Raw genomic sequence first — 14,651 nt, 5'->3', positions numbered from 1 at the left:
CTGCAAACATGTGCTAGTTTTCATGAAAATGTAAACATGACACAGAAAGCAGTGCCCAAAGTCCGGAGAGAAAACCAAGGGCCTAGAGGGTGGAGCCAAGAGCCACAGAAGATTATGTTTGAAGTGTCCTTGGAGAGAGTTTTAAAGTTAATAATATAATATACACTATGCTTTGCATATGTAATATATGTCAAAAAACCATTAAAACAATTTGAATTACCAGGTCTCTAATCTGGCAAAATGTCAATGATAGTAATAAAATAGAACATGTAATCTGGAAAAATAGTATCTTCATAGGGTTATAATGAGACTTAAAATGAAGTAAGCTATGAAAAGCATTCTTAAACTGTAAAGCTCTCCATAAATATTTATTACTAGTTAATTCTGAATAAAAGTCACAGATATGTCATCCTTAGAGATAGGGTTTCACTTTATTTTTAAAAATATAATCATGTTTCCCTAATGTTTTAAACCAATTTATACTTTTTAGAAGTATCTTTCCACTGAAGCACCTAACATTTACTCTACCTAAGCCACTATGCTGCACTGTACAAAAAAAGACTCAGATGGATCTGATATTTTTTGCATACCAAGCATTTAAATTCTAATAAAAATAAAAACAAGCACACAGACACAAGACTCCCAACATATAGAAAACAAAATTATATAGAGACTTGCAAACAAGTATTTAAAATTTGGTTCCTCATCAGCATGAAAATTTAGGTAACTGAGGATCCTGGAAAATTGACTCCCATCTTATTGAAATAAATATTTAAATTTTGGTAGAAAAACTGCTAAAGAAGACCAAATAATACTGGAAATGTCGAAAAGTTGCTTAACTGAACAAAGTGCTTAAATATTATTTGGTTGAGCTATAATCAAGCTCCAATAATACTCTGTGGTCATAATAGGTAATACCAGCTAGATTGAATACATCAGAAAAAGTCTTTTAAAAATAGGGCAGACATTTTCGTAGACCTACAGAAAATTGTCTTCTATGGAGCCAAGAAAGTATCTTCCCTGAGACTACAAAGACACCTCTCTTGAGCTCAGCAGCACTAAATCTCATGAACATGACTAACTCCACGAAACTCATTCTAAAGTTAAGAATCAGTTCATATGTTTTAGAGGAAACAAGACAGAAAACTTTTTTGATGATCAAAAATTATACATTAAAAGAATTATCTTGCGCAGTGAAGCCTTAAATGACCACCTTTTCGATTGATGTGAACATCCTTCATTCTTCTATTCTTGGTGCTGAAAATCGGTCATGTCTGCAGCACCTCGCAGAGCAGCACAGGCAAATCTTTGAAGCCTGAGGATTCCTCAGTAGTCAGGATCACTCACCGTTATGATGTCAAGATTCTAAGGCTCATCCGATAACTGACAAATTGACATATTCCTTTCCCAGATTGTGCTCATCCTTTAACTTTTTAAATCTAAGCTTTTTATTGTTAGATCATTGTATAATAGATTCACATGTGGTTGTAAGAAATAATACAGAAAGATTCCATTAACCTTTCATCCAGTTGCTTTCAATGATAATATCTTCCAAATCTCTAGTACAATAACAAAACCAGGATATTAACATTGATGCAATCAAGATACTAGACATTTCCATTACCACAAGGATCTTCTATATTTCCCTTTTACAGCCACACCAACTTCCTTCCATCTCCACCATGTTTAATCCCTGGCAACCACTAATCTGTTCTCCATGTCTATAATTTTGTCTTTTCATTAATGTTATATAAAGACTGGCACGTTTATCGCTTCTCGGTCTTTTGGCTAAGATCAAGTGTAAAGACTGGCACGTTTGTAGATTTTTTTTTCATTCACCATAACTGGAGATTCATGCAGATTGTTGCAGATATTTATAGCTCATCTATTTGTCTCACTTAGTAGTATTCCATGGTGTGGTTGTACTTCAGTTTAACTACTCACCTGTTGATGGGTTTCTGGTTTGTTTCCAGGTTGGGGTTATAATAAATAAAGCCTCTATAAACATTTGTGTACAGGTTTTCAAATCAACGTAAGCCTTCATTTCTCTGGAATGAATATCCAGGAATGTGATTTCTGGCTGGTAGTCTCATGTTTAATTTTTAAAGAAACGGTCAGTTTTCCAGAGTGTCTGTACCACTTCACATTTTCACCAGCACTGTACGAGTGATCCACTTTTCCCATATCCACACCAGTATTTGGTGTCACTGTTCATGCAAGCTGTGCTAACAGGTATGGAGTGATATCTTATTGTGGACTTAACTTGAATTTAATTATGCTGAACTTCTTTTCATGTGCTGAAAATTATTGACAAAAAACTACAAGGCATATAGAAAACAAGTAGCAAACTGTTAGAAGTAAGCCTTTGTTATTAGTAATTACTTTAAATGTAGACACATTAAACGCGCCAATTAAAGGATTGGCCAAATGGATTAAAAACCATAATCCAAATATATGCTCTGTGCAGGAGGCTCACTTTTTTTTTTTTATTTAAATTTTTAAATAAGAGATGGGATCTCACTATGTTGCCCAGGCTGGACTCGAACTCCTGGACTAAAATGGTCCTCCTGCCTCAGACTCCCAAGTTGCTATCACTACAGGCATATACTACTGTGCCTGACATTGAGATTCACTTTAGATCCAAAGGCACAAATAGATGGAATATGAAAGAATGAAAAAAAGATGTTCCATGCTAACAGTAACCAAAAGAGAGAAGAGATGGCTATACAAATATTTTTTTAAAAAGCTTTAAATCAAAAGGACAAAAAGAACAAGGACAAAGGAGGAGACAAAGAAGGACATTGCACACTTAGAGGGCTCAACCCAGCAAGAAGTTATAACAATTATAAACATGCATGCATCTAAAAACAGTCAATTAAAATATATAAAGCAAAAACTAGGCCGGGCGCGGTGGCTCAAGCCTGTAATCCCAGCACTTTGGGAGGCCGAGACGGGCGGATCACGAGGTCAGGAGATCGAGACCATCCTGGCTAACACAATGAAACCCCGTCTCTACTAAAAATACAAAAAAATTAGCCGGGCGAGGTGGCGGGCGCCTGTAGTCCCAGCTACTCGGGAGGCTGAGGCAGGAGAATGGCGTAAACCCGGGAGGCGGAGCTTGCAGTGAGCCGAGATAGCGCCACTGCACTCCAGCCTGGGTGACAGAGCGAGACTCCGTCTCAAAAAAAAAAAAAAAAGCAAAAACTGAAAATTGAATGGATAATCAGTTCTACAATAATAGTTGGAGATTTTAATATCCCATTGTCAATAATGAATAGGACAACCAGACAAAAATAGGTAGGAAATAGTGAACTTAAATAACACATGAATCAGCTAGATCTATCAGACAAAATTATGACTACAAAAAGAAGCATGGTGGTTACCAGGGGCTGGAGGGAGGAGAGAATTAGGGATTATTGTGTAATGGTAACAGAATTTCCATTTTACAAGATGAAAAAGGTTATGGAGATGGATGATGGTGATGGTTGCCCAAATGAATGTATTTAATACTACTGATTGTACACTTAAAATAATATGATGGCAAATTTCATGTTATATAAAAACAATTTTAAAAACTAGAAAAAATCCCATAGACTGGGCTGAACAACAAAAATTTATTTATCACAGAAATAAACAAAAGCTTACTTCTCACAGTGAAAATAAATTTCTCACAGAAAAAATTATTTCTCACAGGAGGCTAGAAGTCTAAGATTAAGGTGTTGGCATTTTCAGTTTCTGGTAGGAGCTCTCTTTCTGGCTTGTAGACAGCCACTTTTTCACTATATTTTTACATGGCAGGGAGAGAGAGAGGTGAGGGCTTCATATACAAATTTAGGGGGACACAATTCAGTCCATAGCAGTCTCTCATGTATTTCTTTAAACACTGAATTTTCACCCTAAAAATCATAGAAGAGACAGTACAAGGTGATGCTATGCCAGTAACACCAACATTTAGGCACATCCCAAAGACAAACTACATTATTTCCTCTTTCTCTCTAAGACTTTCTTTTTCTTTCTTTCTTTCTTTCTTTCTTTCTTTCTTTCTTTCTTTCTTTCTTTCTTTCTTTCTTTCTTTCTTTTCTTTCTTTCTTTCTTTTTCTTTCTTTCTTTTCTTTCTTTCTTTTTCTTTCTTTCTCTTTCTTTCTTTCTTTCTCTCTCTCTCTTTTCTTTCTTTCTTTCCTTTCTCTCCCTCTTCTTTCTTTCCTTTTCTCCTTCCTTCCTTCCTTCCTTCCTTCCTTCCTTCCTTCCTTCCTTCCTTCCTTCCTTCCTTCCTTCCTTCCTTCCTTCCTTCCTCTCTCCCTCCTTCCCTCCCATTTCCTCTTTCCCTCCTTCCTTTCCCTTCCTCGTCCTTTCTCCCCTTCTCCTCTTTCTTTCTCTTTCTTTCTTTCGTTCGCTCTTTCTTTCGACAGGGTCTCATTATGTTGCCCAGGCTGGTTTCACACTCCTGAGCTCAACTATCCTCTCACCTCGGCCTCTGAAAGTGCAGGGATTACAGGCGTGAGGCACCATGCCTGACAAAGAACACTATTTTCTTAATTCTGTTTTTTTTTCTCTTAAATGTTTCAATCGATTATGAAATGTCTGTAGAGAAAAGGAGGTTGTATACTGTTAAGAGCATGAGTTCTGGAATCAAACTACTACCTGGTTTTGAATCCCTGATTATTACTTACTACTTATGTGACACTGGGAAAACCAGTTATACTATTAAAGCCTCAATGTTCTCATCTGCAAGACAGAGATGATGATGTTACCTCATAGGGTTGTTACGAATTTTAAATAGTACCATAGAAAACTTAGTATGGTACCCAACACCGTAATCTCTCAGTAATGTCAATTATGCTTACGGGAAGACTTTACATTTCAAAATAGCAAGCAATGTTACTAATCGTCTTCCATGACCAAAGGGAAGGAACAGAGAAAAGGTAGTAAAGTCAATCGAGCAACTACAGGTGACCAAGCTCTTTGCCAGGTAGTTCATGCACATCATTTGTATTTCCTCGAAGTAGCCTTATGAGGTAAGAATCAGTATTTTCATTTTTACAGATGGAGAAACTGAGGCTCGGTCAGTTAAGTAACCAAGAGCCACATACCTAACAATTCAGAGAGCCCAGTGTGTCTGCTTCCAAAGTCACACAGTTTCCACAACGAAACAATGTTTCCTCCCCGATGTGTGTTGGGTCAGGAGGCAGGACTATATTTTAAAGCACATCGCATTTAGGCAGGCTCCCAAATTATTTAGCTGGCATATACATGCGAATATCGTCATCATCCTTCAGCGTTTGTATTTGGTGCTCATACTCCACTCAATCTCTCCTCCCCAAAATGGCTGGTTCTGGAACCCCTAAGCACTTGGCAGTATGTTACCGACTCTCAGACAGGAAGTTTGCATTCTCTCCCACGTGGATAGTAGATGCCTGAGACTTTAAGGAGCCACACCGTGGGCTTGAGAGACGCTGGGAGTCGCAGTCAGGACCGCGAAAGAACTCAAGTGATGATTCACCCCCGAGGTCTACTTGCTCACGTCTCTATGGCAGATACCGGGCTGCGAATTGTGGCTCCCTTTTGACTAAACCTTTTCACTCCCTGCTCAGCTTGGTCTCCATCCTGGGTCACTGTCACTGTGAGTAGTTTCCCTTCCGATTCTGGCCATCTGGACCTCGACTTCCCAGTCCCTGTTTTTTGCCTGCACAAAGTGAAGGATACCGAGGCCCCGAAAGCAAGCACGTACTCCACTGCCCTTTGCTGCCCTCTGCTGACCGTAACTGGAAATGATGGTTACTCTTTCAGGCCCTGTCTCAAGGCAGGTACCACAGTGAGAAGAACGAAGTCCGGAACACAAAATTTTGAGGGTGAACCCCCTAACTAACTAAATCAAATAAATAATATTTTAATGCAATATGTTAAAAAGTCAAAATAACTGTAAAAATACATGATGAACAAAATATCGAAATGTACCCTAAATTGTACTCCTAGCTTCTGTGTACACAAGCCCTGGCATCTGTCTTTTTATTAAAGGGAGAGTCCTAGTATCACAGTAGAAAACCATGCTACCACTATTGATCAAGTTTTTTCCATCATTCATATAGATTTTTAAGATTCACAAAATTTAGGAGAAATAAACAGCAAAAATGAGAAGGTCCAAGTGGAACAGATATACTAGGTGACTCCTGAGGAAAGTAGGTAATTAAGAGAACAGAAGAAAAATTGATCTTTTAACAAATATTAACATCTTCATAGTCAAGAAGCAAATGAATGGGTGGCTAGAATCAAGTACAATCAAAAATGTTTATGTTTTCTGTTTAATTTCTTGGATATTAAATATAACATTGGCCAAATAATTTAATAAGAAGGCTTGAAGATTGAGTTTATGGACTCCTTTTTGATCTTGACACTTGGAACATTCGATGTTCAGTTTTAATGAACTAGATTACATTTTCTCCCCTTAATAGCTAGACTCATACTATTTGATCCATCAACAAGGGGTAATTTAATAATCAGGATAATAAAAATGTTATTTCAATTTGTTGAGTCAACATATCAACACAACTGGAAGACAATAATAACTATAAAAGAGAATCTAACTAGTATTAAAATTGATAATGGAAAAAAACAAGTCTGAATGTTAAGGTAGCAGAGAGATGTGGCCAGCAATGTCAGACACAAATTCTCATATTTCCTATAGCAAAGAATCAACATACTAACATTGATGTAACAAAATTTAGAGTTTGAACATATTCTTTAAAATTATAAAGATAACCACCAGAAGAACAAAAATAATATGACTAGAAAAACTCAGGAGTAGATGGATAAAGAAATATGAACTAAGTTTCTCATCTTTCAATAGATGTGACCTAAAGTTGAAAAACAAACAAAAAAATAGGAATATTAACATATGCTTAAAGGCATGGTGATAACCACTAACAGAACAAAACATGTTTTAAAATAAGGAGCTAGATTAGAAGTGGGGAGTGGGGAAATGAGGATAGGTGGATAATTTACACTTCATTTGGTACCATTCTGTACTGTTTCATTTTATTAACTTATGAGTATATTAATTTTACACCATAAAAGTTAAAAAAATGAAAACAAAACTTTCTGCAGCTGCAGCTCTTGGCACGCTCTTTCCCCAGCTGCAGTCATTCTCCTCACACTCATGGTCAGGTCCAAGTGAGACAGGAAGAAATAAAAGGGCAACAGAAAAAGTACCTGCCCTGAAGTTCACGTTGTCTGCAGTCTTCTTTCAATTTACTGTGTTTTGTCTTTACAGGGGCCTAATTCTTTGGAATACTAATTTTTGACGATTTCAATCCATCAGATCTAGAATCTCCTTAAAGCTTTGCTAAGCTTTGACATCATTCTCTTATTTCTTGAGAAGAGTAAGCTTGACTCACCGGCTCTTTCTGTGATCCTTGATTTTTTTTAAATTTTGACTATGGTTAACTATTGGTCAGCTGGGACCAACCTGACCTGCCTAGGTAGGAATGAAAAGCCTATGCAATAGTGGTGACAATTACTATTATCTGAACAAATAAAATGTGATATATTATTAAGTTAAAATAGTGCTAAGGGAGTAGAGTGATGGTCACTACTCAATTCCTCATGTTTCCACAAAGGAGAGACTTCACGCTCCTGGAGAGAGTGCACCTGAAGATATTTGGGAGTAGATATTTAGATTAATCACAGCCTTGCATTGAAGTGCTAAAAGCATGAAAGCTAGACATGAAGAAACCAGAATATTTACATTTTCTAAGAAGGAATAATATCTCAAATGTCAGTTACTGAGAAAGTAGGTAATATACATGGGGACTTTGCCAGAAGCATTGCCACCACACCTACCACCACCACCCCCCCACCACACACACACACACACACACACACACACAGACACACACAACATGTGGAAGCACAATTGTTGATGGGCAGTTTCTGCTTAGTGTATATAGATTTACAGCCTGTGAACTCTTGACACTGGCGCAGCTGACTGGCCTTCACTGGAACTGAAACCCAGCTGTTTTCAGGTCCTTCTGTCTACAACACAGGTACCATTAAGTTATCTGCCATGCTCTTTGGGTGGCAACAGCTGTGTCAAAAAAATTACACCATTCACTTAACTTGGGGACCATAATTTTGCTTGTAATAACTTGTGTAGCGGAGCCGCAGTTTCTTTTGCGATTAGTTACCCCTTGGAGAGCTGAACTAGTTAGAAATTTGAATTAATTTTGAAGAGACTGAAGAAGCTGTACCCATTCCTATGAAAGCTGGCCCAGGTTACAGCTGAACTTATAGGAACCCAGGGATCAGTGTAAGACCCTCTGGCTGAGAATGAGCCAATTGTATAGAATTGGGAATGAAGGAATTTGACTTTAATTTCTATGGGCCTTTCATTTGCAAGGGAATTTAGTTTGGAGGGTTAAAAAATGAGAAGAGTTTCACATTGTTCAACTTTAGAATATTTTTATGTTGTTGATCTGGTCTTTGCATTCATTTCATGAATACATTAATGAATGTATACATGAATATAAAATGAATACATTCATTCATTCTGGACAACATGACTAAGCATAATTAGTAATAGAATGGGGAATACATTTTCTGCTTAGGGTGCTGCATACAGTTCTGTCTGACTCATGTTGCTAGAGACTTTTGTTGGCAAAAAGCGAAATGCCCATTGGCAGCTCTGGAGGGAATTAGTGTGGAAAGAAGGAGGGTTTAGGAAAGTGAGAACACAACGGGCCTGTGAGCAAGCAACTTCCCCGCTGAGAGGAACAGCCCACCCTGGCTTACTTCCAAGCTGCTTAAGTCCAGTGGATTATGACATTGTTTCCCAACCTTCCTTCATATGTATGTGGCCTTCATGTCTGCAGATTACCCACACTAATACTGATATAATATTTTTCTTTAAATAATGTATATACTTTAAAAATCTTTTGCTCAATTTTTTACTCATGATAAACAATGTGCTAAAATGTCACATATTTTTCTGATTACAACATATATATATAATAACTAAAACTTAAAAAAAAAAAGTCTGTCATCATGCTACCTAAAATCAACTTACATAATGCCAGTGGAACACACACTGTAATATACCGAGACGAAAAAGCTGGCAAATAGCAGGAAGGATGCTTGTTACTCCACTCTTAGGGTTTCTGTTCCAATCCTGATGACAGAAAACAGCACTGGAATAATATTCTGGGGCCCTCCCTCCACCTTTTCTCTCAGTCCATCCCAAGCAGCAAAGAAATGTTTCTATGGCTTGTAGGAGCTCAAGTACAGCACTTTCTAATTTTGCCCTTGGCAACTCAGCATGCAAGGCTTCCTCCCAGGTTGGAGTTGGGCTGGAGAAGGAAGAATGAAGTTGTCTGGTCCTTCCACCTATGACTCCACGGGCTGCTTGGTTCACTTAAGAAGGAGTAGCAAAGGCTCATTCTCCAACCCAGCTTTACTATAGAGTGCTGTAATTTTGGTAATAATACATAGAATAAATTTCAATCTCCTTCTGTTTCCTGCATCTTGTCTCAAGTTGGTTAAAACTCACAAAGTAGGAGGATCAGGATTACATGTTAAACACAAATTCCAACACATCATTGGTTACAAAAACAAGTGGAAGAATTAGAGAAGAAACGTTGCTGGAAAGAAAATGAATACTCCTGTTTTAAAGCAAAATGCCCTGTGTGAACATTTAATGGCAGTATTATGAAAAAGTTAATGCAATACTCTAATATTGTGACTACAAGTTCTCACTTCCTCAATTTGGAGATTCGCGTGGTATTCTAATCTCTTTGTGGCTAAGTCTGGAGCAGGAGAACCCTCCTCTGTCCCCTAGACTCTGAGAGGAAACAAGATATAATAAAAGGATTTGGTTCCTATTGGTTTGGGAATTGGGCCAGCACATGGATTATGGATGTTTGCAGTTGGGCAAATTACTTAACCTTCTTGAATCTTAGTTCTTAAATCTATGAAGTGGCGATAGCAATTCTCACAGGGCTGTTGTGAGGATTGAGATAATGCATTTAATGAATGAATTTGAAGTCTGATCCCCTCCCTGCCCACAAACCGAGCTAAAGATGCTCTATAAAGGATTTGGACTCCCTAGTGTTTCTTCATGGTTTTGCTTTATGGGTCTCCTCTGGGGCCATGGAGGCATCAGCAGAGTTGTAGAACTTCCATTTTGGATCCAGTCCTTCTCTCCCCACCCTCTTCTCCCCGCACAGCCGTAAACTGAGGTTTGAGGGCTGTTCCTTGCTCCAGAGGACTCCTCATTTGGAACTCAGATTTCATTTCCTTTATCTCATGGCTCTCCCCATGTCCCATTATCAGTTTCTAAGACCACAGCTTATGGCCCAAGTCTCCCATTTCCCCACTAACCCCAACCTCCATTCATTTAGGAGACAGCTGAACAGATGTAAAACACTTCAAAGGTGCCTGGCACACAGTAGATGATCAATACCCATGAATTTCCTTTCCTAGACTTGGAGGCTGTAGGCTTTACAGCCTGTTTTTACAGAGCTATACTGACTATTATTGAGTATGAACACAGTGATCCAATAACTGCATGTTAGATATGAAATACTTTGCACATCACAGACCCAATCTTTAAAACCACCAGCATCCGTACTTGGTCAGTGAGACTGTAATTTCAGAAAGAAATTCATATCCACGTCTAGGCATCCACTAGGTATGTCCATATCTAGAAAGCTTTTTTAAGTGTTTGGAATCTTTCCCTTGCAAGGAAATGGACTATGGGGTGGTCCAGCTTACATTTGGGATGCCTTTTTCAGCACAGATAAAATCCCAAGACAAAAAGACTTTGATCTCATGTAAGTTCCTTTGTGTAAACAAGCTTGCATAGCAAAATGGTGCAGATAAATGTAGATGAAATGGGCTTTGTACAAATAAATGTAACTATATTATGTTTCTCTGGTATAAAAATAGATCACATGGTGGAGGACAAAAATAGGTGACATGGTAACATAAACCGACTTGTGTAATCAGAGGGTCAAGTCTGACATTTTTCTCTCTAGGCCTTTTCTAATAGTCTTGTTGCTAGGGCTACAATGTTTTTGCCAGATTGGAACAGAATTGTCAACTCTAATGAAGATTAAGTAGCTTGCCCAACTAGGTTTTGTTTTGTTTTTTTAAGCCTTAGTGAATACTGCTGGCTTTAAAAGTCATAATTATGAAGAATGGAAAGATCTCTAAAAGATCTATTTTAAAAAAAATATATAACTAATAAAATTTAAAATTGAGTAGACAGTTTCCATTTCACAGCTATTCCAACATAAACTTTTATCAGTCACATTGAACAAAATAACTAGAAATATTTCATACATTTAAAAAAAGGAATAAGAAATTATCCAAAAACAATTCACCAAAGACTGAGTAATTAAGGTTACTTAACAAACAATTCTTCTGATTAGTTGGAAAATTACGTTTCACCACTGTTCACAAATTGATACCTGATTTATTCTGTAGACAATATAGATTAGGCATAGGATAAAATCCTCTGTATTTGGTTCCTCCCAGTCATTGGTCAGTCATCTGACAACAGACTATCTGAGGAAAGTGTAAATACAAAGTCACCCAATAAAACATGAACAAGTTTTGCAAAGCACAGTAAAGGAAAGCCAGTTTGTTCTGAACACTTTATTGCTAAAAGGATGTAAAGGGTAAGAGGAAAAAGGTGATGAAACAATCCTTTTGTTATGCTTGTTGGGGAGTCAGGATGAACTTCCTTGGCCAGGGATAGAAGGAAGAGATCATCTAAACTTCAAAAACCACAACATAATTTGCATACTTCCTTGGCCAGGGATAGAAGAGACCATTAAACTTCAAAAACCACGACACAATTTGTGTGCCCACTGACCCCAGTTTTACTTGTACACAAAAGCATGAGAATTAAATAAAAATTCACGTAATGAGTAAATAATAAACGCTGTGTTTATTCCCCTCATGTATTTATATATTTGCAGCCAGAAATTCCAATGTTATGCGTAACATTGTTTTTCCAATAACCTTATAGCCTTTAGAACCAAAAGTCAGTCATCTTAATTTGAATATTACAGCATTAGTGACATCTGGTGGAAAATATAAGAGTTACAATGTAGCATTATATAGCTATTCTGATCTTTCACGTAAATTTTAAATAAATTTTACATACTAAATGAAAACAAGATGAAGAAATGGTCTATGAAGTTATCTACCTTATTGTGCTAATAATCTTTGAATCTATATGCTAAAATATATAGGTTAATGAACATAAGAAATGTTAGTGCATTATACTAATAAAAGCATTTTTCAGCATGCGTGTCCATATAGTGAAAAAATGATAAAAAGGGTCTCTTTTTATGAGACTCACAATAGGATAGAGTCCATGCCTCTATTTAAAGGAGAGCCCATACCTCTCTTTTTATGGCATCACATGCCAAAAAGCCTCCCTTAACAAGTTTTCAGATCAAATTGTGAACTGTGGGGTGTGTTAGGATGTATGTCAAGAAAATAGCTAGTTGTGCTTTGGAGAATATGGAATTTAGGTATATTTGGGAGAGACATTCTGTTTGAGATACTATGGATGGAGGCAACAAATTATGTTTTACAAGTGAGCTTTAAATATTACAATATCAAATGCTCTGAACTAGGGAGGGGTTTGAATATTTGTGACCAAAAGAGCAAACTGTGATCTATTACAGGACTGGCAAACTACAACCCTAGGGTCAAAGCAAACAGCTATGTTTTTTTTCTTATTGGAACACACTCATGCTCATTCATTTATGTATTGTCTATGGCTGTTTTCAGCCTCTTGAGTAGGTGCAAGAGACCATATGCCTTCAAAAGCAGAACTATTTACTACCTGGCCATTTACAGAAAGTTTGCCAGTCTCTAGTCCATTAGATAACTGTCATCAAACTTCCTGGTGCCCTTTCCACCACCTCCATGGGAGGAGTATACTTCCTGGTCCCATCCCATTGAAGTTTGGCTTGGCCTTCACTTGCTTTGGTCAGTGTGAAAAAGCTGGCTTTCAGAGTCCTAACCAATGTCCCTCCAACAGAATGAGCTAGGTGCAGCAAAAGTCAACCAATACATGAGACTGTTATACCTCAGCATAAACCTTCTCACAGAGGTTTGACTTCTCTGATGACACTGGGAAAAGGATCCTGAAAGCCAGATATATTTCCACTCCTCCTGGGCTCTACTTCAGACCATGATGGGCTTAACCTCTGTTCATCCCTCTACATATGGTAAGCAACACTGAGCCAGAGTCCAGGCCAGGCCTAGAGACCCATCATGCTGTCTTAAGAAGAACCTTCTCTTTAACATGGTGTAGAAACCACTCACAAGTCTTTCAGCTGTTGGTTTAAATGTCTTCCTCCTGAGGTAAGCCTCAAGGTCTAAAAAGAGGATGGGACAGTCCACTTGGAGCTACAGGGCAAAGCTTTTCCAGTCTAGCTTCACCTCAATAAAGTTCATAGTTTGGCTCCCACTCAGCTCCAAAATGTGTATTTTATACATTATTAATTATTATTTTTTGAAATAGTCTTGCTCTGTTGCCCAGGCTAGAATACAGTGGCACGATCTTGGCTCACTGCAACCTCCGCCTCACGGGTTCAAGCGATTCTCCTGCCTCAGCCTCCCAAGTAGCTGGGATTACAGGTGCCCGCCACCATGCTCAGCTAATTTTTGTATGTTTTGTAGAGACGGGGTTTCACCATCTTGGCCAGGCTGGTCTCAAACTCCTGACCTAGTGATCCACCTGCCTCGGCCTCCCAGTGCTGGGATTACAGGCGTGAACCACCGCACCCAGCCCAAAATGCGTATTTCTTAATTGATTATATAATCTGTAAGGGTTAAAATGACTCGTCATGACTAGCTCCCCAGAAACCTCAGAGTAAACAGTAACATGCAAATGATACAAAAATCTAAGAATTGAATCCTGTTAATAACGGTAGCTGAGTTGAAATGACCAGAATATACACACAACCTTTAAAAATGTGATTTCAGCAGGGCGTGGTGGCTCACACCTATAATCCTAGTAGTTTGTGACATTAAGGCAGGTGGATCATGAGGTCAGGAGTTCAAGACTAGCCTGGCAACATGGTGAAACCTCCTCTGTACTAAAAATACAAAAATTAGCCACGCGTGGTGGTACATGCCTGTAATCCCAGCTACTCGGGAGGCTGAGACAGAATTGCTGGAATCCGGGATGCGGAGGTTGTAGTGAGCTGAGCTGCGTCACTGCACTCCAGCCTGGGCGACAGAGTAAGATTCCATCTTGGGGCAAAAAAAAGTGATTTCACAGAATTTAGTCTGACATCTCAAATAGTTAAAATACAAATGAAGCATTTATTTGCCATTTTCTTGATATCATCTAGCTGGGTAACACCAGTGCTCCATTTATTCCATAAAGATATGAAGAGTCTACAAATTTGTCACTGAGAACCCAGAAACTGCCACTGATCCACAGTATTTGCTCAATATGTAATTTCTGAATGAACACATTCAGACTATCTGCAATTACTTCATACACATAAAGAACTTAAGAGTGTCTAATAATAAGCATTAATAAACTGAATTTTTACAAAATGAGGTCAGATTTAGATTAGAGATGAGAGAAGACTTTACAAATCTGCCTTAAATTGACCTTGGAAAAACAG

General features: G+C 38.1%; 1 long non-coding RNA gene across 3 annotated transcripts in view; it reads right to left on the bottom strand.

Annotated features, from left to right (window-relative positions):
* LOC105486169 (uncharacterized) overlaps nt 1-5,595 on the bottom strand; it is a 28,399-nt gene extending 22,804 nt beyond the window's left edge. For 2 of the 3 annotated variants that reach the window (XR_011621037.1, XR_011621041.1), the window contains exon 1: nt 1,214-2,239. This is a non-coding gene — a long non-coding RNA (uncharacterized lncRNA). Of the gene's footprint in view, nt 1-1,213; nt 2,240-5,090 lie in introns of those variants that run through there. The other variant, XR_011621040.1, reaches the window with a different exon arrangement.
* Between the last annotated feature and the right edge of the window lie 9,056 nt (nt 5,596-14,651).

The sequence above is a fragment of the Macaca nemestrina genome, chromosome 3 (genome assembly GCF_043159975.1).
Source record: "Macaca nemestrina isolate mMacNem1 chromosome 3, mMacNem.hap1, whole genome shotgun sequence".
Classification (NCBI taxonomy): Eukaryota; Metazoa; Chordata; class Mammalia; order Primates; family Cercopithecidae; genus Macaca; species Macaca nemestrina.
Note: the sequence above shows the minus strand (reverse complement) of the source record. Positions and strands in the feature narration are given on the sequence as shown.